This window comes from Diabrotica undecimpunctata, chromosome 9 (genome assembly GCF_040954645.1).
Source record: "Diabrotica undecimpunctata isolate CICGRU chromosome 9, icDiaUnde3, whole genome shotgun sequence".
NCBI classification, from domain to species: Eukaryota; Metazoa; Arthropoda; class Insecta; order Coleoptera; family Chrysomelidae; genus Diabrotica; species Diabrotica undecimpunctata.
In genome coordinates, this window is record NC_092811.1 from 106,921,031 (window position 1) to 106,945,604 (window position 24,574).

General features: G+C 34.1%; 1 protein-coding gene across 3 annotated transcripts in view; it reads right to left on the reverse strand.

Annotated features, from left to right (window-relative positions):
• The window catches only part of LOC140450377 (puratrophin-1-like), a 1,292,549-nt gene that overhangs the window by 408,731 nt on the left and 859,244 nt on the right, over positions 1-24,574 (reverse strand). The gene's annotated exons all lie outside the window — the stretch shown is intronic.

Here is a 24,574-nt window from a genome sequence, read left to right on the forward strand (position 1 = left end):
ACACGTCGCCAGATTATCAGACAACCGATGGACAAAACGTATTGTCGAGTGGAGACCAAAAAAAGAAGCAAACGGAGCAGAGGAAGCCCACCAATTAGATGGACTGACGACCTGAAGCTTGTTATCAATAACTGTATGCAATCCGCACAAGACAGACACAGATGGATAGAGCTGAGGGAGACCTATGTCCAGCAGTGGATGCATACAGGTTGATGATTCATGCCCATAATTGTGTCCGGTTTATTATTAACTTAATCTGATTAAAGAGTTTATTAATATAATGATTAAACATTAAATTAATAGTAAAATTATAGCAAATAAATAGTACCAATAAGTGCCCTCTTTTAAATTTAAATGTAATGTCTGTTTTGTCTTTTTGATTGTGTTCTGTTTATCCCTAAGTGTCTTAAATGTCCTTAATTGTTTTAATTTTAATATTTTTAATATATTTGACATCACAATTTGCTACCAAAACAGAAACCAAATTCAATTTATCAAAAATTTGATAATTACAAGTGAAAGCAATTGCACACCCAAAAAATTATACCTCTGACTTCATTCATTGTCATACAACTGTCCTTTTATAAAAAAATTCAATCAATTAATACACACTTCTAAAATAAATCTATGGAATAAAGGTAAATAACTTTTAATAATAATATAAAACATCATTTTAATTTAATAAACAATTACATAATACTTACTTATTATTTCATTTGTTAATATCTCTCCCCTCAAGAACTTCCTCGTAAATTTCAAACCAGTTACAATAAAACCGATGATCACCCATCACCAGCAATCCAGGATAGTTTGAACTATGTTTTCCGAATCATTAATTAATTATTCTTGTACCGGCATGTAAGTAGATTTTGTTTATTTACTAATTTAATTTAACTCAATAGATTATCTTAATACCAATTTGTGGGTTTTTACTTTTTCTGCTTCATCAATTTTTATTCATATTAATAATCACAGACATGTAATATTGGCATAATAACTATAATTGTTATCTTTATAAGACAGCACCCTAATATGGGCTTTGTAATTTCATCATTTAATTTACCTGGTACCGTTAGACCTGAAGATGCTTAGCAAAGTGTAGTAAGCGAAACCGGTCGTTTTTGGTGGTAAAATTAAATTGATTGTGAGTAAGTCTTATTTTATTTCTTTTTACCTATTTGAAATGGACTCACACAGGCAACACATTCATGATTTAAAAGTTTAATATTTTTCGATTTATAAAAGCTCCTACACTATCGACAGCTAGTTATATTCTTACTTTTCGCAGATGCTATCTACAAACAGGTGTTAAATTCCTTCCAGATTGTTTATTTCGCATCTGTAAAGAAATGCTTTTATTTCTGGGCAATTTATGGACTATTAGACAAGACGAAGATTCTGGTTTGTCCCATCGAACGAGATATATTTTATGCAACTCTATTAACAGATTACTAGCTAAGCCACGTGACAACAACTTGCGGTATTTTTAAATAGGCAGGATTTACTGCGAAGTCAGATACAATAGAATTGTGTGTAATTTAGGTCATTAAATACCAGGTGTTTGAATTCTTGTGTATGACAATCTGGTGGAGTATGCAAAGAATTGAAATTTATAATAAATTATATAATGGCTTATACTCGATAAAAATTAAATTTGCAGTATTTTGTAACAACACGTAATTCGATTAAACATTGTACGTGACATATACAATTATCTGTTTAATACAGCAAGCAAAAGTAGATAAAATAATAATGGAGCTTCATGCTGATTACTATTTTTAGTAGGTTTTGTTAATCTTTGGAAGAATACTTTACAAACGGACAGTTTTCCTTGTAGGATTTTGTTGTTTGCTGGAGGATTGTAAGGAAGCCGGCGAATAAGGTTATTGAAGTTGCTTTTCTTGTTTGTTTCAATATTGTCTCCCATATGGCAAAGAAAGAACCGGAATTCTAATTCGACGCCTGAGAGGGCGAAAGGATATGAAAAGAAGAAGAAGAGAAGCTAACAAACAGACAGTCAATTCTGGGTGATAAATCTGGGTGACAAATCCATAGGCGCCGTTTTACCCAGTAGTATTATAAAATAACACAGCTCCTTCCCCCTTCATCGCCCCCGCGAGTTTCAAATCCAGACGATTTTGAGGACCACATTTGACGCTAATTAGATTGCTTGATTGTTATAAACGATGCTATAGTTAATTTTTAAAAACAAGCAAAATTTTTGCTGATAGACGAAAACAGCGAAAATTTTCCGTTTTTTGACCTTAATTCGTTAATAACTAATTAAGCCAAAATAAATCGACTGCAGGAAACATATAGGTTCTTGTTTAAGAAGTCCATACTACTCAAGACAACTGTCGTTTGCCTGGCCGGTTTAATGTCACAAACAGGGTACGCTTTTGCTTATTTCCCTGACCTAATTTTAATGAAACCTTCTTAACAAGTGATACGATCAATTCATTTTTATTGCGTTAGGTAAAAGTCTAAACTATTTAAAATTTTCTCATTCCCGCTAATCTAGCTATAGCTGAGTAACTTCTTTATGGGAACCACGTATACCTGAAAAAAATATTTTTTTATGTATTTTATTTTTCTACAGTGTTTAGTGTTCTAAATCGAATTTCACATTATACTTTAACGTGAACATTTACTACTATCAAACGGCCAAAATCAAAATAGAAGACCAGTTAACTGATAAAATTGCAATAGAACGTGGAGTACGACAGGGCTGTATTTTGTCTCCATTGTTGTTCAACATTTATTCTGAATGGGTATTTAAGGAAGCTTTAGACGGTTGTGCGAAAGGAATACTAATAAACGGTAAATGGTTGAATAACATTAGATATGTAGATGACACTATAGTTTTTGCCGATAATCTGAATGACTTAAGTGGGTGATCGACGTGCGAGCCATAATACCGTGGTTTTAAGAACGACGGTTTTACTCGCGCCTCGTTGGTGGTGATCGACTAGCGAGCAAAACAGTCATTGTCAACCGTCCACAGCTAACATGTCGTGTTCAACTGAAAGTGAAGTTTTATGTTACCTCGCTATAGCATACTACGAAATTACAAAAAAAAGCGGAGACGGCCCTAGACGTTGGGTATTTAAAAGTTTAGCATATGCGGTAAGTCGAGTTGTTTTGTTTTTGTATTCTGCATTCTGCATAAACAAACAGTCTCGTAAACAATATATAAATTCTAATAAAAAGTCCAAAATCTAATAAAAAGGTACAAAAATCCGAAAATATAAGACCATAATACGACCAGCAGTCGCGTATGGAAGCGAAACATGGACTCTAACAAAAAGAGAAATAAATAAATTGCTGGTGTGGGAACGTAAAATTCTTCGAATGATATATGGCCCATGCAGACACAGCGTGACAAACGAATGGAGGGGCAGATACAATAACGAGCTAGAGTCTCTATTCGGAAAAGAAAATCTAGTCAGATATATAAAGGCCAATAGACTCAGATGGGCAGGGCATGTGATACGCAGTAACGACAATCGCCTTATAAACAATGTGTTCTGGGAAAGGCCAGAGGGAAGAGGGTCTGTAGGGCGGCCTAGAAAAACGTGGAAAGATGCAGTCAAAGAAGATCTAGAGAAAATGGGAGTGCGACAATGGGACATTTACTGGCACAGGACCGACAAACACATGATGATAATAAAAAGTCGTGGCTGAAAGTTCGCATATCCATGATTAAAAACTGATCTTTTCACTTCAACGGTCGCTGAAAACTGCCGGTTTTGCTCGCCAGTAGTGATACACGCGCGGTTTTAAATGACGAGCCAAGTAAAAAATAAAACAAACTGACGAGCCACAAGCCAGGCTCGGTGGTATATAAAACCGCGGTATTGCAGTGATACACTGGCGAGCTTTACCGACGAGCCACAAAACCGCGGTTTTACTCGCCTGTCGATCAGGGCCTTTACAGATATTAACAAATCGCATAACAGAAGTCAGCAACAGATACGGACTAGCTCTTAACATAAAGAAAACCAAATTTATGACAATTAGTAAAAAACCAATACTAAACGCTCAACTTACAATCAACCAACAGAATATCGAAAGAGTCTAGCAAAATACATATCTAGGCACCAAATTAAATAGCCAATGGGACCACTCAACAGAAATTAAACAGCGAATAATAAAAGCAAAAGCAGCATTCGTTAGAATGAGAACCATTTTCAACAGTCGAGACATATTATCATTAAAAACAAAATGCCGTCTATTGAACTGCTACATACACAGTTCTGCTCTACGGAATGGAAGCGTGGACACTGACTGTTGCATCGATGAATCGGCTCGAAGCTTTCGAAATGTGGTGTTATAGGCGCATCTTACGTATATCCTGGGTTGACAGAGTTACTAATGTGGAGGTCCTGCGTAGAATGGGGAAAGAATGTGAAATTCTCATGACCGTCAAAACTAAAAAGTTGGAATATCTAGGACACGTAATGAGAAATCAAAAACGTTACGGCCTTCTCCAGCTGATTCTCCAGGAAAAGGTAAATGGTAAGAGAGGACCGGGAAGAAGACGCATTTCCTGGCTTCAAAATTTACGAAAGTGGTATAACACGACTACCACTGAACTGTTCCGCGCTGCAATAAACAAAGTAAAGATAGCCGTGATGATCGCCAACATCTGGAACGGATGGGCACTTTAAGAAGAAGAAACAGTGAAGTCTTTATGGGCAAAAATGGGGGCTATCATCGTAGTTAGATTAAGAGAAAACTCGATGCGCGAAAAGTGCTGCTCATATAGATCCTCATCACAATTCAAGCTTTTTATTTCATTCAAATTTGCCTTTAACTGTACCTGATCAGCTGTTTTATTTTTTGAATGTTATGTTGGCATTTTGATTATCAAATGAACACTGGTGATAGCGATTGATAACCAGAAATAAAAACAAAAACAGGCCGATTCTTCACTAAAAATTACTCGGGACTAATCTTTTACCTACCAAGAAAGTTTTGATTTTGCCCAAATGAGTCTGATTTGCTGTTAACGGTGAATTTTCACTTGCCTCAAAGAAAATGTGTTAAAATATATTAAACTACTAGTATACTTTTAAGTTGCTACCTGTAATTCAATATCTATAAAACTTCGTTCCAGATTTATGTTTCCACTTGCGACAGCGTCAAGGGGACAGATTTATTCCAGATACATGAATACACTCAGTTGTAAATTGCCTTACGAGTGTTTCTTCGACCTTTGTTGCAAACTTTTACTAATGTTTTCCTATTAATATCAGAAACTATTTTTGGACGAAAAGGGCTCTTACGTTTTTTTAAGATACTCTATGTTTCCTCATAATGCTTAATTATCTTCCACACTTTAGTTTTAGGAATATTAGTTTCATCCGCTACTTCAACGATTGTTTTATTGCGGCAGTATTTTTTTAATCACAACTCATGAATTTTTAAATTTGTAGATATACCAGGCACCATTTTAACGAAATATACAGCGATTCACTCAATTTGAAAAGAAATTCATTGTAGAATGTCCCATTGTTGTCACTAATTTTTACATATTTTGATGATAATTATGACATTAATAGGTTATGTGGGTTATATAAACAGTTATTTATTGTACAAGACGATAAAATTGTATCTTCGAGAGCGATTTTTAGCGTCGAGACGTCAGTCGAGACGCTAATTATGCTCGAGAAGATAATGCGATTTTATCGTCGTGTGCAATACAACATTTTTTTCTATAGCAAGACTTCAAGTTCAGGTGAAAAATAGAATTTCAAAGAAAATTGTAATTTTTAGCACAAAAATCGCAATTGTGTTGCTCCGTTGCTAGGGATATGAATTACTCTGTATCCAATATAAAATCAATCCAGTACCTCGAATCAAGTGTTTAAGCAAACGAGTACAAGTTGTGATGCTCCAAAAATAGATATTTCTAATAATGTTAATTGTAAAATTTCAGTTGTTTTTAATCCTTAATGTGTTTGAATTTGTAAATTTTATTGAATAAAAAAAAGTTAAAACATTTTATCTACTTTTGCTGTTAAAGTGTCACTTTATCTACCCTTGCGGTTAAAGTGATACTGTATCTAATCAAAACAGTTTTTATAGCAACACTTTAACATTAGCTATGGAAAAAACAATATTAATTACTTTTTATTATACATATATATCATTTAAAATATTGCTTATTAAGCACTATTATCATAAATATTAAAAAATAATACTAAATTAACAATCAAACGCCTGAATTTGATATATCTTAAGACTATTGTTATTATAGCAATTTGGGTTACAACCACATTATCTTGACTCTTTTCTTATTAGTATTTTCGAGTTGTGTTAAGTAATTAGTTTGCAATTTACTGTTTAATTTTGAACGTATATGTATGAATAGCAAAAATAGTGTTTAAATGCATTAAAAAGATCTAACAAAGACGCCTTTGTTTGTTTTGTTCCAATATGTTTCTTTTTGCTCACTAACCTCGACCTTCTGACTCTAGGTAAAAATGTACACAAATGACAAACTCGAAACACAATATATTTATTCGCTCACGTAGCAGGGTCAAGAATTCCGCCATCACTCCTCCATTGCCATAGAAATTGTCCATATTTGCAATTATCTAGTGTCTACATTGTCTTTCTGAGACACGCTCACATCGCTAATTATTCGAGATGAAGAGAAGGTCGAAGGATACAGGATCGTACCCGCTGTATTTGCTAATTTCGGCTAAGAAAGCGTTTTGTTAAAAGTTAAACACTGTTATCAACAAATTTATTTGTCAAATAAAATAATAATAAAAAAGTCCTGTTTGTGCGATAGAAGCAGAAAGAATTTTTTCTTAATTGCTGAAAGATTGTAGTGTGACATGACTTGTGTGTGTTTGTTTTTTCACTAAAACCAGTTCATTAATATTGTCAACCATCAAGGATCTGTATACATTTTACTACTGATTTTTTTTACAGGAATACTTTCTCTGATTTTTTATTGATATTCCAATTAACTTTTTCTGAAAGTTACATTTTTCATCATAAGATCGTTAGATGAGTTGGGGCTACAATTTGGTTGGCTCTAGCGGATAATGGGAAGAAATAGTCAACACAATAAATCAAAAACTTCTTATGTAAAAAAGTCCTATAGAAACCAATTTTTCTATCTCGAAATCTTACAATGTTTCCAGAACAAAAATAGCTAGGCAAAGGGGCGAAGGCATTGGTATATTACATATTAAGTACGTCGTAAAGACTAAAAAAGAAAAATTAAATTTAAAAAAAGTTATGGGAAACTCCCATCAGCAATCAGCTCCTAGAAACTATGAAAAGAAGTCGTTTGAAAGGATCTACTTCACAGATTTATTGTTTAATATTTATTTTCTTATAATGGTGATACCCTGTTCTTCCACTATAGCTAATGATGGGGTATATGCCCTACATATACGATAAAATATAACCTACGAAACCGGTCGACCAAATTTTTACCAGCAATAAAATTATTCTGGATTGCATGTACTGTCTCTAAACTTGCTAATGTATAATCAATATAGACCCAATACGGACCCACTCGTATACTCTCAAAAGCACATAAACTTTAAAATCCCGATGTCCCTCTATTTATTCGTCATTCTTAACAATTATGGGAGTGGAATTTGTGTTATAATACCATCACCATTAACACATTGTATGTAAAGATCCTTAAAATTCGGTTGTAGCAGAATACAGAGATACGGAAGCCGAAGAATAGGCAGGCTTTAGAATTGGAAAACCTCCGATGAAAGATTATCATTTCTTTGTAAACCAATGTAGAAAAGGTTGTAGAAAAAAAAAAGCACAGCATTTAACCAATGCGTCACCAAAAGCTGCGGAAAGCAGCGAAAGAAACAAATATTAACATTCAAACCACTAACGCAACAGAAAACATGAATGGCACTATCCTTTGTAGACGTTGGCCACCAACTGCACTGTAAAATAACTCGATTTATGTTGTTCCAAACTACATACACAGGTTTACAAGCAGGAAATTCTTCTTCCTACTGATCCTCTCTTGCACTCAATCTTTCCCTGAAGTACAACCTGGATTAACCCATGTTTTTCTTCATTTCGCATTAATGTGTGCTAAATATTAAAGTTTTCGACATTTTACTGCTAAAATCAGCTGGTCTGATAAACAAATCGTTCTGATTAAGTTGAACAATATTGGACTTATGAGTTTACCTGTCGAATACCATTTGTTATTTCAATTTTGCTTCTCACATTAATACTTTCTATCAGGTTTTTGTTATATTTTTATGTTATCAAAGCAATCTACTACTCTGTAAATAGAAGAAATATATTTAAAGCAATGAAAGAGCTAGAAATATCAAATCAGTTGGTAAATTTAACAAAACTAACTTTTGAAAAAGTTGAATGTAGAGTACGAATCCATGGAGAACTGTCTAAGCCTTTTAAAACAAATAACGGGCTGCGCCAGAGAGGGCCTATCTAATGAATTCTGTTCAATCGGACTCAGGAAAAAGTAATATGTATATCACAAATCATAACCACCAGTTCAATATATAACAAATTAGTGCAAAATTTTCACTGCAAATCCTTGCCTATACTGACAATATTATTGTTGTTGAGCAAACGAAAAACGGTGTACGAGAAGCGTTCTGTAGCACTAAAAGAATCGGTTACAACAATGGGTTTAATAGTAAACACCAAAAAACGAAGTATATGAAAATAAGTACGCAACCACAAATCCTACAACCTTGTTATAGAAAACGACGTCATCGAAGCAGTGAACGAATTTGTATACCTGGAAGCGATCATTAACACTGAAAATAATAATACCGTAGAATTTACACAGCTAACATATACTACTCGTATTTTGGGCACAGTCTACTCTACAAAACAATAATACACCCACTCCAAACGTATGGTTCAGAGACCTGGACTCTAACCAAAAGTAAAGAAAATGTGTTAGGATGTGAATGAAAATGAAGTGTCGAGAAAGACGATACAACTTTGAACTTTATAGATTATACCAGGAACTAGATATCGTAAAATATATAAGGTAGGAAGTCTGAGGTGGATAGGGCATGTAATGGGGATGGAACAAAATGAAACTCTAGGAAGACGCTCCTTGATAGACCCATTGGTCAGAGAAGAAGAGCCAGAATAAGGTGCTTTGATAACATCGATGAAGACTTGGCGAAGAATGCTTGGCGAAAAAAGGCGATGGATAGGTACAACTGGAGAAAAGTTCTTAAGGAGGCTAGGACCTACGCATGGTTGTTAAGCCAGAATGATGATGAAGTGCATGTACATTAAACAATTTCTCTGTTTATTACAAGTTCTGCAGTTTTCCTATCTTACATCTTTAAGTGTGATTTTCAGTTCATTCATTGATATTTTCCCAATTTTTTCCATTTCTCTATTGTCAACATATTTGCTGTTATTTCTTACGGTTTCTTATTTATGCCAAACATTTTATAATAGTTTTTCTGTTCTTTAATTATGTTCAGTTCTTAATGAAGACATTTCGATGCTATCTATAATTCTTTTTAGATTTCTTTACTGTCCAAAATTCTGATAAATCGATTGTACTAAGAAGAAAAAGTTTATTTTTGTATTATTATTATGTATTATTATTATTTGTAACTTTGCTGAATTTTGATAAATTTTTCCACTACACATCCACATTTCCTTTTTGCAATTTACCATGTACTCCAGATACAAAAATACTGTTTATGTTTTGAAGTTGGTGCTTATGGTTGTTGGTTGCTGAGTCGGATCTATCGATGATAACATCTGTTTATTATCTACTGATTTTTATACTTACTGGAAGAGTTTTACAATATTTTTCTTCAATTCACTTCTCGAATTTCAAGCACGTTTATATCGCATGCATTACTCAGATTAAAGATTATTCCGTCTACCACAATTTATACCGCTGTTGAATAAACAAGTGATTTTTTGTCATATTATCCACAAGACACGGTACTTACTGCATAAGGTATAAATGAATTAAGTAGATAAAAGCAATCCTAGTGGGAAAATGTCGGAGTGATGAGTGCAAAAAAATAATGTATTATAATTTTCGAGAAGCAAAAACAGTTGAGTTAAAGACATACACAGTTTTATCACGGAATAATATTAAATTTGATTCCATCGTTCATAACTAGCGAGCATTAAGGCAGTCCTAGAGTCCGCTCCTTGCGTGTGTCGTCCGAGGAAGTATATTTTGATAACATTTGCAATTCCGCTGACCCACATTCTCTTTGGCTCGTCTCGATTTTGCCTATTATGGCTAAAAGAAAAGATTTTGTTCTCTCGCTGCTAGGGAATTAGCTTATTAGGAGAGCCGCAGCCGGTTTTAGATTCGAATCGGAGATAGCAACGTAAAATTATAAGCGTTAATAGATACTCTTCTTTTGTTGGCAATAAATCTGAAGTGGAATTTTATGGCTTGTGTGAGAGTGTTTGATGATTATTTTAGAAATGCGAATAATGCAATGATGGCCATTTATATTATTTATGTATTAGGAGCACTAACAACCACGTATGGCAACTAAGATTTTTTCACGACTTTAACGTTAGTAAACACACTTTTGTTTGTATAAATATATGGTTAATGTAAGGATGAAATGCTATAACATTGAACAGAAGACACTGCAGGATATAGTTGTCAAATGTACCTATTTTTCATTATTGGACATATAAAAACCAAAGGACGAGTAAGATTTACTGGATTTCTACTTATTTAAATCAAATAGAAAGGATCAATCAAATATATACAGCAAACTGTAACATGACTCATAGCCAACTCTTTAAAGGCAACAGTAGGTGAAGATTATTCAGAAGAAACAGTAGGGAAAAAAACTAATCGTTGGGGATCTGAATCTTTTCGACTTCTTTTAATTTCTCTTTTGGTACATATTTTCTAGATTGTCTGATTGTTCCACTACTTCATAGGGGGCGCCTATGAAGTAGTGGATCACGAGAGGGGAGAAATGTAGAATAAAATCATCCAGGGTATAAATTTGGTGGTCCTCCAGAACGGTAAGGTGACATTCGTCAAGGGTAAAGTTAGACACATATCAACATCACAATGGTAAGGATGCCGATATATAGAAAGCTGATAAAGTGGGATATCGAAGACGTAGCAAAACCAAGGGAGAGAGACAGGTCGAAATGTCATGACAAGGGAAGAGTCAAAGAGGAAATCAAAGAAATAGAAGGTCGCGCCCGAAACTTCAAGAGGTACATCATCATCACCAATCATCAATTAGCCTATATTTGTCCACTGCTGAACGTAGGCCTCCCGTGTTCCACCTATTTCTATCTTGAGCTTCTTGCATCCAGTTTGTGGTAATGCGCTTGATATCATTCGTCCATCTAGTCGGTGGTCGTCCTCTGCTTCGATATGCCTCTTGCCTTGGTCGCCATTCCAGAATCTTTCTGGTCCATCTATCATCCGTTAATCTGGCAACATGTCCGGCCCAAGCCCATTTAGCCATGACTATTTTTTCAACTGCATCTGTGACTCCTGTTCTTCTTCTCATTTCTAGGTTTGGTACTTTATCTCTGATGGTAATACCTAATATTGATCTTTCCATAGCGCGTTGTGTAACTTTTATTTTATCTATTGTTCTTTTTGTCAGAGACAGTGTTTCTGCACCATATGTAAGAACTTGTAAAAAGCATTGTTCTGAAGCTATTTTCTTGTGGCATTTTAAATTAATTACTATTTATCTGGGAATAAGCCACAATTAAAGGTTAAAATACGTTTATTGACGTTTCAATTTCCACTTCGGAAATCGTTCTCAAAATACAAACATTAGTTTGTATTTTGAGAACGATTTCCGAAGTGGAAATTGAAACGTCAATAAACGTATTTTAACCTTTAATTGTGGCTTATTCCCAGATAAATAGTAATTAATTGTAAAAAGCACTGGTTAAAAACCTTTCTTTTTAAACAAACTGGGATAATAGACTTGAAAATGTTATTCAATCTACCAAAGGCAGCCCATGTGAGACCTATCCTTCTTTGTACTTCAGTTGTCTGATTATGTCGGCCTAAGCGAAACTCATGCCCTAGATATTTGTAAGCTATTACTTGGTCGATCTCTCAATCTGGCTCTCAATCAGAATTTTACCGCTGACTACAAGGTTGGTCATAAATTTTGTCGTTGAGGTGTTAATTTTAAGACCAATTGTTTTTGACACTTTATAGAGCGTGTGCAGCATTTTTGTAGCTTTATCAACTCTATCAGATATTAAAACGATATCATCGGCAAATCTTAGGTGGTTCAGATCTTCCCCATTTATATTAATTCCCATGTTATCCTCTCGTTTCATTTGCTTGAACAGATATTCAAGAACAGCTGTAAACAATTTAGGGGAGATAGTATCACCCTGTCAAATTCCACGTTCTATTCGAAACTTCTTGGTATCTTCATGAAGGCGGACACAAGCTGTACCAGTTTCGTAAATACTTTTAATCAAGGCGATATATCGGTAGTCAATGCTTCAGTCAGCCAATGCTCGAAGCATTTTATGATGATCTATAGTATCAAACGCCTTTTCTATTAGATTTCTATTAGACACGGGAAGATAAAAGGTATAGCAGAAAGATGCAGACCGCAAGGTAGGAGAGCAAAGTCACCCCTATTGGTGGACAAAGAGGATGGAAGAATGAAGAAGGAGCTACATTGAGCTAAGAAAAAAAGTCATGAGAAACAGAGGGACGCACCGAGCGCTGGAGGACTAGGTGGAAAGATTACAAATCATGAAGAAAGAGCTGGTACGAGAACTAAATGGGAAAAAAGGAAATATTGGAAAGAACTTTACGAAAGTCTTTAAAAGAATATCTGGAGACCTACCGAATAGTTGTCACGAATTTTAAAGGGACATGAGGCTTTATTAAGATCGGGGAGATCCGGAGGGAAGAACTGGTCAAAGCTCTTTTGCCAAAGAGGGAAGAAGTAAACTTTATGACACTCCCGGTGGAGCCACCCCTGATTGAATTCACAAGGGAAGAAGTGACAAAAGCTGGCAAAACGCTTAAAGTAGGCAAATCGCATGTACCTGATAGGATAGCATCCGAGATAATAAAAATCATTATTGAGGAGGAGAAGGTGCAATGGGTTTATGATATTATAAACAAGCTGCTAAGAAGAAAAGAGTTACCAGGAGATCTAAAAACGGCAAATCTTAAAGGTAAAGTCTTTGAGATTCATGTGATGACAAGGTTGGAGAGAAGGAATACGGAGAAAGGTGGTATATCCGACCGCTAGTATGGGTTCAGGAAAGAATAACATAAGCAGGATCAAGAGGGAGATATCAATATGTAGGAGCAGATGGGTGATGGTTTTCTTCCTTGATATAAGAAATGTTTTGAATACTAATAGCTGTAATATTATCGACAGAATACTGAGCGACTTGGGGATATCTCTTTATCTGCAAAACTTATTGAGGGACTACTTGACGGATAGATACATCAATACATCTATAAAGACCACGGTGGGAGTGCCGCAGGGCTCCGTCTTGGGGCGATTGCTTTGGAATGTTCTATACAATGAGATTTTGGAGACAGACCTGAGCAGTGGTGTACAGGCAATGGAAGTAACTAGAATTGTCACAAAGAAGGAAATCTTACGGAGATAGGTAGAGGGAGAGGAGGGAATGTTCATGTAACGCTCCGGTCTGGAGGGGGCCTACCGTATGAGTAGTCCGGATATTCGAATCAGTGATACTAATGAAGTAATTACTGATAAACGGAAACCTCAAACTTTAAATTATAGTATGAAATCACAAATGCTACATTTACAAACGAAATTACGCAGAACAAATAAAAAATCCAAAAACAACAAAAACTATTAAAACATAAAACTATAATATTTTGGAGAAAAACCGTGAATAAATACTTAAAGATCAATTAGTGTGTTTGGAAATGGACGCAAAACAGTCAAAATAACTATAAATGACGCTAACCTTTTAACGTAAGCTATTTAAATCGTTAAGTTTACTTCAAAAGCTTTAGAAACTTTTTTTAATGTTTCAAACTTTTCTCTACATAATCATGCATCTTCCTGAAACGACATGAATAAATATGAACTTCAGACATTCGTTTACTTTTAGACGGATTCTTCTGTCGACTCGTTGCTAGGTCAAACAAAAATAGAAATAAGGCACTTAAAATAGATAGGCCTAACCGATTTGACAGTTGAAAGACATCTTAGAAAACCCCAAAGTTGCACCATTAACATTCATTACCATAATCAAACACGATAAAGACGGCTAACCATGACAGTGACCTTTTCTTTTTAAATCAAATAACACCAAAGGTGATAGGGTTATTTAGTAAGGTAACGGTGTTGCCGAATGACTATTCTATAAATGATATAAAATGTTACCAAATAAATTACTAAATTTCGTTCTGAAACTATTTTCTTGCGACATTTTAACTATTATATTAATGAGTGAAAACTAAAATTTTATTTAAAAATACTTTTTATCGACGTTTCATTTTCCATGTTTGAAGAGAAAATTTTCTCCACAAGAGAAAATATTGAAGAAAACATAAACAATATGAAAAATCAGAAAAACCCCGGGGGGAGCGGCATTGTGGCAGAGAACTTATAATATGGAGGAGAGTTGTTACGAGATTAACTTATAGTAGTAGTAGTGTGGTATGCCGAAAAAATGTCCATTATAATTCCTATACACAAAAAGGGAGATAGAACTGAATAGAGGAATATCCTTGTTAGAGATAATATACAAAGTGCTCGCCATACTAGTTAAAACACGATTAGAAATATATGTGGAGAAGAATCTAGGCGAATACCAAGGAGTATTTCAAAAGTGAAGATCAACAAACAATCAGTTTTTTATGCTAAAACAAATTCTAATCAATTGCTATGAATACAACATTGCAGCACAAGTACTTTTCATTGATTACAAAACCACCTACGATACTATAGACAGAAACAAATTAACAGAAACGTTAAAAGAATTGTAAGTGTCAGAAAAAAATATTAAGATTGGTAAAAATGACAATTAAAAACACATTTTTGTTATGAAATGCAACAGTACAGTCTCAGAAAAATTATCTGTAATAGAATCTGTAATATTTTCTGCTATTAGTATTGTATCATCAGCATATCTAATTTCACCTATGGGTAGGCCATTTATTTTTATGCCTGCTACTTCATCTTCTAATGCTTTTTTGAATATTTCCTCTAAGTATGCATTAAATAGTGATGGCGACAAGACACAGCCCTGTCTAACACCCCTTTTGATTTTCATTTTATCAGTTTTTAAATTATTAATTCTTATGACAGCTTCTTGTTCATAATACAGATTATGTATTATTATTATATCCCGTGTGTTGATGTTCTTTGTTCTCAGTAGTTTTGATTATATTTCACTGTATCGAATGCCTTGTTATAATCTAGGAAGCAGACATAGATGTCCTGGTTTACATCTAGACATCTCTGTATTAGCACATTTACTGCATATAATGCTTCTCTGGTTCCTTGAGCATTTCTAAATCCGAACTCAGTTTGTCCAATGTCTTTTTCTAACTTTTTATATATTCTACGATGAATAATCTTTAGGAATATTTTTAGTATGTGGCACATTAGACTAATGGTACGGTGATCGTAACATTTTCTGGCGTTTTTCTTTTTCGGTATAGTCACGAATGTTAATAAAAGCGCCATTTTTTTGGTAATATTCCTGTTCTGTATATGATATTAAATAATTCGACAATAACATTGTATATTGAAGTCGGCGATAAGTTGCAATATTTCTGTCGATATTTCGTCTGGTCCTACTGCTTTCCCAGTTTTCATTTCTTTAATTGTGTGTTTTACTTCACTTTCTGTTATTTCTGGTCCAGTCTCTTCAATCAAATATTCGTTATCTATTTTGTCTCGTAAGTCGTTAAACAACTGTTCTATATAGTTTGTCCATACCATCAATTTGTTTTCTGTATCCATTACTGTGTCTGTATCCATTACTGTGATTTGCAGCATTATCCTTACCTTAACCTTCGGCTGATAACGTTATGTCTCTCGCACCGACTGATTCAAATTTTCGCGGTTTAAGCGCTGCTAATTTTTATTTCAATCTGCACCTCACAGTACCTTTCGAACGTGCCTGTATCCTGTATCTATTCAGTTGTAGTTTAGCGAGTGGACAGCGTGTATCGTTTAATAAGAATTTTGAATATTATACATATACGATTCGGTCCCACAAACCGACGTTATAGTTGCCGTTACATTTTGAGGTAAGACTAATTTGTTTGATTTTTTGTTTGCGGTACTGATTCATATTATATTTTAGGGCATAATTTTATAATGAATTACGAGAGGGAACAAGAATGTCTGTTGCGGCTTCATGGGGAAGTTTTAAATGATTCAGAGGCAGAACCAGATGATGATGATGTGGGTTTGATAGACGACTATATTATAGAAACTATTAAGGATAGAGACTCGGAAGAGGAGTTTGAAAATCAACAAAACTTACCTATTCTTGAAGAAACCCCTTGTACCTCAAGAATACCCTGCCTTATCGGTGAAGATGGAACTAGTAGGTGGCGAAAATATCCTGCATCAGCACGGAATGTTCGAACACGCGCTGAAAATATTTTCACACATTTACCTGGACCTAAGCTAGATATAAGGCATAAAAATAAAGCTTCAGAAATATGGGAATGCTTCTTTTCTCCAAACATATTGAAAAAATTGTTAATTACACCAACAAATTTATAGAAATGCAAACCTATGACGTTTCACAAAATCGTTCTTTTAGACCAACTGATTTATTAGAAATAAAAGCAGTATTGGGACTTTTATATATTTCTGGTGCTAGTAAAAAAACCCAGAGAAACGCTGAAGATTTATTTAGGACATACGGAATGGCTATGGACATATTCAGACTTACTATGTCCCGGATACGATTTCAGTTTTTGTTAAAATATATTCGTTTCAACGATAAAGCTACCAGGCAAGAAAGAGTACAAGTCGACAAATTAGCTCCAATTACGGAAATTTACGACGAGTTTGTATCCAATTTGTCCCAACATTACAATATGTCAGCATTCACCACGATTGACGAAAAACTCGAAGCATTTCGAGGTAAATGTCCTTTCAAAATTTATATGCATACAAAACCGAATCGCTACGGAATAAAAATATATGCCTTAGTGGACGCTAAAATGTTTTACACTACAAATTTGGGAGTGTACATAGGGAAACAGCCTGCCGGACCATTGCAACGGGATACTTCGAATTTAGCATCAGCGCCTCGTCTTTGTTCACCTATCTTGGGATCAAATAGAAATGTCACGCTTGACAACTTTTTTACCAGCTAACCTCTGATGGAGATACTAAGGCAACACCGTCTTACTACAGTTGGGACATTACATCAAAATAAACGTGAGATACCTCCTCAAATGTTACTAGCAAGACCAGAAAAATCCATTATGTTTGCTTTTAGAGATAAGTGTTCGCTCGTTTCGTATTCTCCAAAACGAAAAAGAAATATTCTGTTAGTATCGACTATGCATTACGATGATGCTGTTGACGAGGAAACTGGCAAACTGGAAATAATCATGGACTCCAACAAAACAAAAAGCGGTGTCGACGTTGTTGACAAAATGTGCGAAGCCTACAATTGCGCTCGTGCAACTCGTCGTTGGCCAATGGTCATTTTATATAGTGCCATGAACGTTGCTGGAATAAATAGTTACATCATTTACACCTCGAATACCCAAACAAAAATCGATAGAAGAAATTCTTAGAAAATTTAGGATTTCAGTTACTTAGCCCACATATTCGTCGACGAACAGAACAGCAAAACTTTCCCAGGATAATCCGTTTACGTCTTTCTGAAATATGTGGTATAGAAACTGAGAATATTGCTCCCCAGAAACAAACTCATGGATGATTTACGTACTGCAGCACTACAAAAAGACGAAAAACAAGATATTCTTGTGCAAACTGTAAAAAATATTTGTGTCTAGAACATCTGACGGGATTATGTAGTCATTGTTTTGAAAATTATGGTGCCCAAAATTTGGAATAGTTTCAGTAATCTATGTAAATTTTGAGAGTAAAATTTTATTTTCCCTTTTTATTAACATACAAGTAACTGGTTTATGTTTTAGTGGAACCAGAATTTATTTTTTTTTTTTTTTGGTATAATTATTTTGATTTTATTAAAAGCCTGTTCATAAAAATTACACTTTTTTTTAATACCCCCTTAAAATTATTAAAATAACAAAAAAATTATAAATTTCATATATTTGTATAGAGAATAATATACACAATTATATTATTACAAATATTTATCACCTACAGCTAAATTCCTATTTTTTTTTTATTTTAGAAAAAGTCGTTTTGTTAGACCGACGTTATCAAAAATTTTAAAATTTTTCACGTTAACTGCGGAAGGTTTAATTACTATGTGGATTTGAAATACTAACCAAAATTTTAATTTACTTTGAACTGGTTAAAGTAACAATATTTTACGTCTTCATTAAAAAAATATGATTTATTTTACATGACGAAGAGTCTTCATACCATTTCTGTTGGGTAGTTTGACCAATTTTAAGTACAAATTTTCATAATTAACGAATTTCAGCAAGTAAGATAAGTTATTCTTGTATCTTTTAAAAAAGAAAGTTACCCGGAGATACAAATAGTCTTTTTGGTTTACAAATAACAGCTGAAATGGAGAAAATATGCAAATTTTGCCTCACTTCGAACCCCTAATATTAAAAATTTCCCTTTTGTTTGTAATGACCAATGAAAGTAGGTGTTAAGACATTAACCGGTTATTTTCAATTTTCTTGTAGAATTCGAAAAGAACCACGGCAATTACGTTATACCATAGTGTATCATTTACTTTCAATTTATGCTTCCATACCGCCGTATTAATACATTAGTTACACGTGAAAATACGTGTGCACAAAGTAATGTTTCGAGAGAAAACAGTGCAGGTAAAAAAATCGACTTGATATATTCGTTTCAAGATTCATTCAGGATAAGTGAAGGTTCAAAGCAACACTATAATTGTATGCGATAAAAGAAACTTTTTTAAATATCAAATGTGAACAATATGCAAATAAAATATATCAAAAATACATAGAGAACATGATCATTATCTCTATTTTTTTAAGAACAAACATAATTACAACAGTTATTGCCAGTAAAAATATTTGTTGAATCTCAAAAAATTCTCGGTGTATTGGCAGACTGGAATATGCTCCTTGTCCACATTATTAACACCTTAAACGCCGCAATGCATAAAAAAAAATTATGTGGGCCAAACTATTAAATACATTTACAGTATTAGTTTATGCATTTTAAATAGTTATACTTTAGTTTAAGTACAAAATCTTACATTTTTATTGTTTTTTAGAATTATTTTAAGTGAGAAGCACGAGTGCATCTCGTGACCACAAATAACTTTTGGATTCCTGGAGCCATGTGATGCACACTTGCTTCTCGTATAAGGCAAGAATAAACCTGTCGTAACTTGTTTATTTTATACGTTACATTCGCTAGACAAATGTATTTCGTGTTAGTTGGCGGTAGGCGAGGTTGTAGTGTGTATTATCAGTTTTCAATATGTCATATGAAATGGAGCAAAAGCGTTTGCAAAAGCTAGTGGAAGAGTTTTTTTCAGACGAGGAGAGTGATGACAGTGTTCATGATAAAAATTTTGAATTAGATAGTGATGACGAAATAAGTAGTTCTTCGTCAAATCAAGGTGTTCCGGAGAGCAAGAGACAAAAAATGCAAGGTAATTGACAAGATTTACCTTCAACATCGCAAAACTTAAGAACAGTAGACGATACCATTGACAATGTTATTTCCCAATATCGACTGCCAGATGATGAAAACTCTTCAGAAGACGATGACATTGTGATTGATCATAACCAGCCCTTGTTATGGAACATGGTAGATGGTCAGAACTTGAAAAACATTACATTAAGTGTTCAAGACTCGGGTATCAAATCCGAGTTTTTTGAGATGTATGATAAAACTCCCCTTGACTTTTTTTAACTATTTGTGAATGACGACATTATTGATTGGATTGTGCAAGAAACTAATCGATATGCACATCAAAAGATGAATATGTGGTCACGGTCCAAAAACTAGAATTCATAAATGGGTAGATACAAATACCGAAGAAATAAAGACATTTTTGGCCATTCTTGTCTGGATGGGATTACAAAGATTGCCAAAATTGTGTTCATATTGGTCAAAAAATCCATTATGCGAAAGCAAAGTAAAGTGTCTTATGTCGCGTAATCGGTTTGAATTATTACTTGCCAATTTACATTTTAGTGACAATGAAAATATTGATAAAGGACTTCGACTGTATAAACTATCACCCCTATTGAATAAATTGGTATCAAATTTTCAGAGAGTGGTAGTGCCGGAGGAAGAACTCTGCATTGATGAAACTATAGTTCCCTTTAGGGGCCGACTGTCATTTCGGCAGTATATCAAAAACAAGAGACATAAATTCGGGGTAAAGATATACAAACTCTGTTTGGATGGAGGTTATACTTATAATCTACAAATTTATTGTGGTAATGATAAAACTGAAAATATGTCAGTTCCGGATAGTGTTGTGTTTAGTTTAGCTAATAACTTATTAGATGTTGGACGTACTATATTCACAGACAATTTTTATACTAGCGTTACATTAGCACATAGGTTGCTAAACAAAAATACAAATTTGGTGGGAACTTAAAGGCAAAACAGGAAACTTAATCTTAAGAAGTGACAGGTGAAAAATTAAAGATAATTACTTCTTTGAATTACAAATGGAATCTCCACTCCCCTGAGCACTTTGAATGTAATCCCTGTAGTGCCCTTTTTCTATTAAAGATAACAACTGCTGTTTTTGCGGGAACGCTTAGGCCTTCAGCTTTACACCAAGTATCCACCTCTCCCAGAACGATTTGCTTTCGTTCTGAGACTGCCTTGGTAAAACGCCCTTTTACTACTACTACCAGGTCATCCGCATAGAGCAAGCGGTAAAACTCATTTTGTACAGTTTTGTTATGAGCTTCGCCTTGATAATGGTTTCCCTAACGTGAACAAGATGGTCCTATTAAATTTCTCAAGACTGCGTTCGCCCCCTCGCATTATGAAAGGAACACATTTTCTGTTTAGCTCTTTCGTCACAGATTTGAAGAAGACGTTAAATGATTTTTCAACACCTAGAAAATCGTTACCGTTTCCAAAATAGCCGTTAAAGGCACCAAGTCTGTTGACTTTTCTAACACGCATATTGACGATCGCTGAGTGATTTATCCTTCAGCACTTCATCCCTGATGTACTTATCTAGGAGCCTGACTAGCGTTTTTGCTAGGAAAGATGATAGGCTTATTGGTATGTATGAATTTGGTGTTTGGTCCATTACACTACCGGGTTTCGGTATATACGATTTCAATTTTCAACTCCTTTAATGAGTATTTTAGTAATTTGATAACTTAACAAGAATTGTATAACCATGATAATTTCCAATCTTCCATAAAACATGGAAATTAAAAAAGAATTATGTCTGGCCTTAACGTTAAGTTTTTGAGCGAATTGGTATGGTATGAGTACAACCCTTCTAATCTGTGATTATCATCAGACTAATATGTAACAATTTTCCAAATAAAGGCGGCCATTAAAGAAATTTTGTAAGGATAGTATTAATATTATGTACAATTATTAAAAACCTGTTACCTGGTCTATTTCACAAACGGGAGCTATGCTTTAGAAGAAGTAGAGGGCTTAATTATAAATAAGCATAACACACAAATATTACTTTATTAAAATTTATTAATAACAGATAAGGCGTTCATTAAAAAGCCTGAACTTTGTACGATAGTCCGACTAACTTTGCTACATTACAGTCAAATTATTTTGTATTATTCATCTAAATAAAAACTCATATAAAACTTATTTTGAACATTAGTATCTGAAATATATCATAGCTTATTATGATTATTTCAAATATGATTAGTATTTCAAATATTTTCCGGAGCAAACTCCGGGAGTTTTGCTCAAGTTTTTCTTTTCTTTTCTTTCAAGTTAATAGAAGAGCTCTTATTTCTCCAGCATATAGAGCCATTAGGGTTTCTCACAAAAATAAGTTACGTGTTTTTGTTATATAGAAAACATGTAAAGATTGTACAACTTTTGTTCTTTTGACATTAAATGTTTTCAACCAGATCATTAAAAGATATGGAAAATGAAAAGAGATAAATCATTTTCCTTAATAGCCCACTTAAAGATGTAGAAAACGTTATCAGCACTTAATACCTTCTACCTATTCGTGTTTAGTAGCAATTTATAACATTATGGTGCATCACAAAATGCATCCATTACATAAATCCTAATTTTGTAATATACTCGTAATTTGATGGGGTACAGATTACCCGAAGACCGTTTCTCTCACGATTACAAGACCCCCTTGGACATCACGATATCATAAATGCTATACACTTCTGAATTTAGAGGAGCTCGTAACTTGATAAAGGGAAAACTTGCTCTAAGGTTCACGCAGAAAAATCGATTTTACGGCAAATTTGATGTGACGGCGAAGCGGTTATTGCACGAAAAACTTTGAACTCTATCGCGGTTGGTAGTTGCGCAATTAGTTGGAAAAAGTGGACTACGGTGATTTTCGTCGTTAAAGGAATAGATATATTTTATGGAAGATGCAGCCTTAGTCAGTACCTGACAAGATTAAAGAGAAGTCACCGGGCAATATATTACGGTGATTACTGAAGTGCGAGATCTGTTGGCTCTCTTAAGTTTAATCAGAAAAATAATAGATAAAAAATAATTTCTACATGCATACCAATCGGATCTCTTTTTAAATACGCTTTTGTTTCGATAATGGACCTTAAAGTGCTAAGCCTTCAAATTTTTTGTGGGTATTTATTTGACACTACGCAATTAATAGTTTCTTTAGATGACTCGCATATACACCTGCGTAAACAAACTTCAGATTACTGTTACGTACCAGCCAGGGGCGTATCAAATAAATTCTTATACATTTTTATATATTTAAATATTCGATACTCAAGGGAAAAAGATCATGCCACACGATAACGTCTTGGACTCCTAATTTCTGGCTGATTTGTTGGTTTGTTATGTGGTTCTCGAAGCCTCGAAGGCTCACGCCCAGCATTGTACGTTCCATGGCTCGTTGTCTAAATTGGTTATAAACCTTTGGCTGGATAAACATGGGAACTAAACTTCTTAGAATATGGCTTAGTTTGCTAAATACTGCCTATGTAAGGCCTATTCGTTTTTGTATTTTATGTGACAGATTGTCTCTGCTTATTTTGATCCCGTGTCCCAGATATTTGTGCTCCGTTTTTTGGATGGTATTCTTATCAATAGTTCTTAATATTGTTCTGAAGCTATTTTCTTGTGGCATTTTAAAGTAATTACTATTTAAATGGGAATAAGCCACAATTAAAGGTTAAAGTAAGTTTATTGACGTTTCAATTTCCACTTCGGAAATTTCCGAAGTGAAAATTGAAACGTCAATAAACGTACTTTAACTTTTAATTGTGGCTTATTCCCATTTAAATAGTAATTACATCAATAGTTCTATTTAGTTTAGTCTTCGCAAAGTTAATTTTTAATCCTGCTCTCTCAGACACAGTTTTAATAGAAATTGTGTCTTTTAAGTTTTCTGCAATTAATAAGTCATCTGCAAACCTCATATTTTCATATGCTTTCATCTAATTAAAAAATTAACTGTTTATAAACTATTTACAAATATACTAGATATTCGAATTTTTCTGTATTTTTTTAACCCCTTATAAGTGATGGTGTCTTTTCAATAAATCTGTGTCAACATCGATAATTTTCATTCCATTAAAACGAGAGTAATTCTTTTTATGAGTGCCTATGTGATTCACCTGCCGTAATAATAGAAATTTTCTCTTGTTCTTATAAGTCCATTGATGTCGTTTTTATAATTCTCTAAAGAGCTGTGTTATTTATTGATATTAAAAGTCATTTCATTACCTCTTCGAGAAGAAAATTTATCGTTCAAGGTTAAATATTTCATCAAAAAAAAACTAAACTGATGCATTGTAGGGGAGAGTGGAGCTGATATTTTATGAATATTTGCTAATATCGACAAGAACCTTCGACGATCTCTGTCTTTACTAAAAACCATTAAAAGCATAGTTTTTGTTTAACGTCAATTGCAAGATGTTTGTGTTGTGCTGTCACTGTCAGTATATTGAAATGAGCTCCGCTGTGGAGGCAAGCATTTTGGCGGCGTTAAACTGCGAAAAACGTTGGTGTAAGTCCCTCGAATGTGCAACGAGTATGAAGACGGTACGAAGAGACCGGTCTGATTATTCGAAGATCTGGTTCAGGTCGAGGCAGAATTACAACAGCTAGAGATGACCACTGACCACTTTGTCATTTCTAATGCTTTGAGAAACAGAACGGTCACGGCAGTTTCTTTTCTAAATCATCTGCAAGAAATGTAAGTGAATGAACAATTAGGAGGCGACTTCACGCTGCTAGACAATACAATAATTGAGTCGTGTATTATATTTGCATGA